We start from the raw sequence: 5786 nt of genomic DNA on the forward strand, positions 1-5786 counted from the left end.
TGTGTGTGTGTGTGTGTGTGTGTGTGTTTGTGTGTGTGTGTGTGTGTGTGTAGGTGGGTGGGTGGTAGGGTGTATTAAAAGTCCCTCGTGACAGGATGATTTAATTTCTGACTTGAGTTTTGTAAAATTATCTTTGTGTCTTTGTTTTGAGAGATATTTGAGATTCTTTAGCCTTCCCTCTAAGCCTGTTTTATCACACACAAGAATGCAAACCATCACACTCAGAGTGACTGAGGAAACAGTCAAACCCAATCTGTGTTCTTAATCATTATTTGGGTAGTAAGTATGATTTGAAAATGGTATTTTTTTTCAAGGCATAACAAAAAATGGTCAGTTATTCCTAGAGTATTTAAAAGTAGAATGGGAGGCAGAGCCTTCAGTTTTCAGGCCCCTCATCTGTGGAACCAGCTTCCAGTTTGGATTCGGGAGACAGACACTATCTCTACTTTTAAGATTAGGCTTAAAACTTTCCTTTTTGCTAAAGCATATAGTTAGGGCTGGATCAGGTGACCCTGAATCCGCCCTTAGTTATGCTGCAATAGACGTAGGCTGCCGGGGATTCCCATGATGCATTGAGTTTTTCCTTTCCAGTCACCTTTCTCACTAACTATGTATTAATAGACCTCTCTGTATTGAATCATATCTGTTATTAACCTCTGTCTGTCTTCCACAGCATGTCTTTTATCCTGTCTTCCTTCTCTCACCCCAACCGGTCGCAGCAGATGGCCCCGCCCCTCCCTGAGCCTGGTTCTGCCGGAGGTTTCTTCCTGTTAAAAGGGAGTTTTTCCTTCCCACTGTCGCCAAAGTGCTTGCTCATAGGGGGTCATATGATTGTTGGGTTTTTCTCTGTATCTACTGTACAATATAAAGCGCCTTGAGGCGACTTTTGTTGTGATTTGGCGCTATATAAATAAAATTGAATTGAATTGAATTGAATTATAAAAACAAAAACAAAAAAGAAAGCGGGTGTATTGGAGATATGCAAATACCTTCAACAGTTCAACAATAGCAGTGAATCCCTGTAAATCCTCACCTTATCATTCTGTCTTTGAAAATCAGATAAGGATGTGGTGAGCACTTTCTGTTACTGCGTGCTCCTGCGAACAAAACCAAACTCTTCCACTAGAGGGTAAACTTGCATTGTGATAAACCAGCCTGATGGTGCAACAAAGGGAGCACGCTCGTTCAGTGTTACAAGACTTTACTGACACTGAGTGCAACATCACTTTTATCAGAGGAAAAAGTCTTATCAGATAACGTAGCTAAAGGCAAAGATCCAAGCTTGAAACAGCACAGGAATGGGTGTCATAGTCTCAGGATTATGTGCTGTGTCTAAAACTTGAATCTTTAGTTAACAAATGTGAGTTTTGGATTTGTGTTTAGGTTTTTCTGTATTTGATTTTTTTTTTTTCCATATTTTATAATACTGAGGCAAATGGTAAATGGCCTGTATTTGTATAGCGCTTTTCTAGTCCCTAAGGACCCCAAAGCGCTTTACACTACATCTAGTCATTCACCCATTCACACACTGGTGATGGCAAGCTACATTGTAGCCACAGCCACCCTAGGGCGCACTGACAGAGGCGAGGCTGCTGGACACTGGCACCACCGGGCCCTCTGACCACCACCAGTAGGCAACGGGTGAAGTGTCTTGCCCAAGGACACAACGACCGAGACTGTCCAAGCCGGGGCTCGAACCGGCAACCTTCCGATTACAAGGCAAACTCCCAACTCTTGAGCCACAATCGCCAAAGGCTCACTTTTATTACACGAGTTCTAGCTACAGTTTTTTTTTTCATACCTTGTGTCAATTTTACTTCCTTCTTTGTGTTTGTCTTGATTATTTTCACCATGTTTCCTAGTTACCCTGTTTCCCATTTCCAGTCAACCCTCAGTGTGTAACTAGTGCATGCTTTTTGTTGTGTTACGTTCCTGTTGTGCCTCCCTGTAGTGATCTCTACTGTTTGTTTAACCCTTTGTACTCTGTTTTGTTGCATCTCTGGTTTTTGTGAAAGTAAATTCCAGTAGTAACAAATCAATATTTAAAATGAACAATAAAAATTTAAGTTAAATAAACTTTATGAGTTTATGAGTTGTTTTTTTTTTTTTTTTTACCATAAACTGAGTTAAGTTTGATAGGATAGCTTTCCAAATTAAGTTTTGAAGGTTTTCCTCCAGATCAGTGGTCACATTTGTGGAAAATGTACTGTACATGTCTGGTGTTGTAATGGTATTTCACCACTCCTCGTAGTGGCCAGTGTTACTGCAAAATAAGCAAACTAACATTAAAATCCTTTGCTGTGGTTCTGAATTGCAGCACTTTTGAAAAACAAAGAGGGAGCGTTTACACAAAGGTCAGCGAGTAAACTATCCGCAGTCCTAAACATGCAGATTTTAGTTTGACTGGAAACTTGAGCGCTTGAGGCGAACCCACGCAAATAAAGAGAGAACATTCAAACCCACATGCAAAGGCCTCAGTCAGGTTTGCACAGTGCTGCTGCCTCTGAACGACCGATCAGAAAGTGTTGTATAACATGCATTTGGTACTGTAGATCTCCCTCAGTGGGCAGCCCTTTTTTCCATTTGTACCACGTGGGTGTGCAGAAATCAGAATTTTCTGCTCTCAACAACCGTTGCCATGGTGGTCATCATGGATACCAGGCTGATAGCATGGCAACATAATGATTACAGATGCCTGTTTGTATGACTGTACGCCCCAAAGAAGCAAATTTAAAGGCATTTCTGTCGTAAGTGACCACATGCTAGTGATACATTTTGAATTCTCATCTAACAAACACAAAGAGGTTTATAATAGTGACCTGACCCCCCAGAACACCCGTCTGGCTTTTGTTGTTTACTCCCACCTAAATTGAGATTATAATAGATGTTTCTAATGCAACATGTTTTGCTTGTAGACTAACACCCTGTTAACCTCCTTAATTGTTTTGATGTCAGTCTTAACCTCATGCACAGACAGTGTATTATGACTGACATATGCAAAACCAACACTCAGCCTGACAAACAGCATCACATTTTTGCACAAAGCAACATTCATTCGAATATAACATTTTATGTGAAAGCTGCACCTGTATACATTTGTGTTTACAGGTGCAGTGTTGTGTGCAACCATTCCTCTATGCTTCAGATTAAATGCAGATGAATGGGGAGATGAGAAACCAAGCAGGAGCTTTTCATTAAGGGTCTTTAAATTCATTACTGCAGTCGACTTAGGATGCTTGGAGCCTCCAATGAGATGTGAGACTGAATACACAGGAAAGTGTCATTAAACCAGAGATCTCTCCAAGCTGCTCTCTCCTCAGCCTTTGTTAAACCATAACAATCAGTGCAAAATACTGGTTCTAGACACTGTTACAATCAACATAGCTTAAATAATGAAAAGTAGACATAGTTTTATATCCAAGCTTAATCTTCATGCCATTTCAGAAAAAATGAGACAGCCTTAATCCAGCTATTAACCCATTTTTATTTGCTACAAATTTAGCCCCCCCTACCTTTCCTAAGTAGAGTCTTCCATTTTGTCCGTCTGAGACAGACATGCACAATCACTAGCTGCTAATATTTGGAAACCCCTGCCTTTGCATCTCACTTCATTGCTGTCCACTGCAACTGTATTTCCACTCACAGTCAGCTTCATCCTGGCAGCCCGAGCGAGTGTTCACAGTGAAAAGCATCTCTTCAGCTCTCCAGAGGCCCTTCCTGACTGCAGATTACGCCACTGAATGTGTCTTTGTGGTGTCTCTGGTTGTGTCAGACATTTGTAATAAGAATGCAGCATTTTCAGTAAGTTATAGCAGAAAACAATTACTGAAAAGGATGACTATAATCATTCCTTTCTTTCTTACATTTTTTTGATATGTATCTTTATTAGTTAGCGCCTGGAAAACAAAAATCCAGTTATACATCCAAAGCCATAAGGAAAACAAAAACTTGGTGGAAAACCTGTGCCTGCTGTGGATCTTATTGAATTGTCCTTGACAGCAGCATTTAATGTCCTTTGTTCCAAAACATTGACCCACTGGTCTTTTAACCACAAGCTTTAACCTGAGCTCCAGTTCCACATGAGGGGGTCCAGGCCCGTTAAGGAAAAATCTGCCTGGGCTGAGTTTGTGTGGGCTGGGAGAAAGTTGCCATATAGAGACACAGGGTATGAGTAAGTGTGTGTTTAGTATATTAAGAGTAAAGTAATCTGGCCTTTGCCACAGAGAACTGTTGTATTTCATTACACGGATTAGACTCTTCATTCCTTCTCTTGGGCGGTGACTCATGTTAAAAGCTTCTAAGTTACGGCGGACCACGAATTCTAAAATAAATTATCAAATACATTATTAAACATTTGACCAAATATTTTTGATTTAAATAATTTAAATGAAAACATTAAAAAATATTTAATTAGCTCCCACTTTAATTAATTAATGCATCATTAATTACATTTTCTATTCATTTTGGCACTTGGGGCCCTCCATACATGGTCACACCATCACCTGCTGTGTTCAAAAAAGAGCCTTGCTTTTCTTTTTAGTGCACAATGGACAAAACTATGGGTCCAAATCTTTTAATCCTTGAATTCAGGTGTTTTTAGCTTTATGAAAGCCGTCCAATCTGTCTTTACAAGCATTTGTGAGAGAATGGGTCGCTCTAAAGAGCTCACTGAATTCCAGTGTGGTGCTGTAACGGGATGCTGCCATTACAACAAGTTCATTTGTGAAATTTCTTCCCTCCTAGATATTCCATGATCAACTCTGAGTGGTATTATTACAATGTGGAGACATCTAGAAACCACAGCAACTTAACCATAAAGTGGCAGACCACGTAGAGCAAGGGAGCAGAGTCGACGACGCTCACAGTTGTAAAAGTTGCTAAACCTCTGCCGACTCACTACTGCTGAGTTCCAAACAAAATTAAGCACTGGGAGCATCATGCCATGCATTTCCATTACTGAGCAGCTCCTGTGTCAGTGGCCCACTGCTTTTGGGGGTGGCTGTAGCTCAGGTGGCAGAGCAGGTCAGCCACTAATCAGAAGGTTGGTGGTTTGATCCCAGGCTGCCTCCTGGCTGCATGCCAAATATCCTTGGGCAAGATACTAACCCCATGTTTGCCTACTGGTGGTGGTCAGAGGGCCCGGTGGCGCCAGTGTCCGGCAGCCTCGCCTCTGTCAGTGCGCCCCAGGGCAGCTGTGGCTACAATGTAGCTTGCCATCGCCAGTGTGTGAATGGGTGAATGACTGAATGTAGTGTAAAGTGCTTTGGGGTCCTTAAGGACTAGAAAAGCGCGATACAAATGCAGGCCATTTGACTTTTTAGGGCATTTCAGATGTTTAGATGTCCTTTTCAATAGTTTATTAATGCCCACTTAATTTTTGCATGGAGGAAAAGCTATCAAGTTTTTCACAAAAAGGCAAAAGCAAAAATAACAGCTTCATCTTGTCCTTTTGTCCTTTTGCCTGGATAAATGTGGACAACAGACAGATGGATACAGGCATCACATCTTCACCCAAAGCTCACCTTTCATAGACTATGTTTAGATTATGTCACATATGTTTCTGTTCCATGATGTTCACACATATAACTGGTTGATGTTCACATATATAACTTGATTGGAGTATCAATATTAACAAGCTTATCGTCTTCTTATAAAACTCACAGAAGTCTTTGTGCAGAAAGGAGGATAAAAGGACTTTTTGTTGTTTTTGTTTTACTTTGTGCTTGTCGTTTTATTTTGGTAGGTCACCGTTTTCTCCGGTACAGAGCTTTCACACAGATTGTATT

Source organism: Neolamprologus multifasciatus, chromosome 17 (assembly GCF_963576455.1).
Source record: "Neolamprologus multifasciatus chromosome 17, fNeoMul1.2, whole genome shotgun sequence".
Classification (NCBI taxonomy): Eukaryota; Metazoa; Chordata; class Actinopteri; order Cichliformes; family Cichlidae; genus Neolamprologus; species Neolamprologus multifasciatus.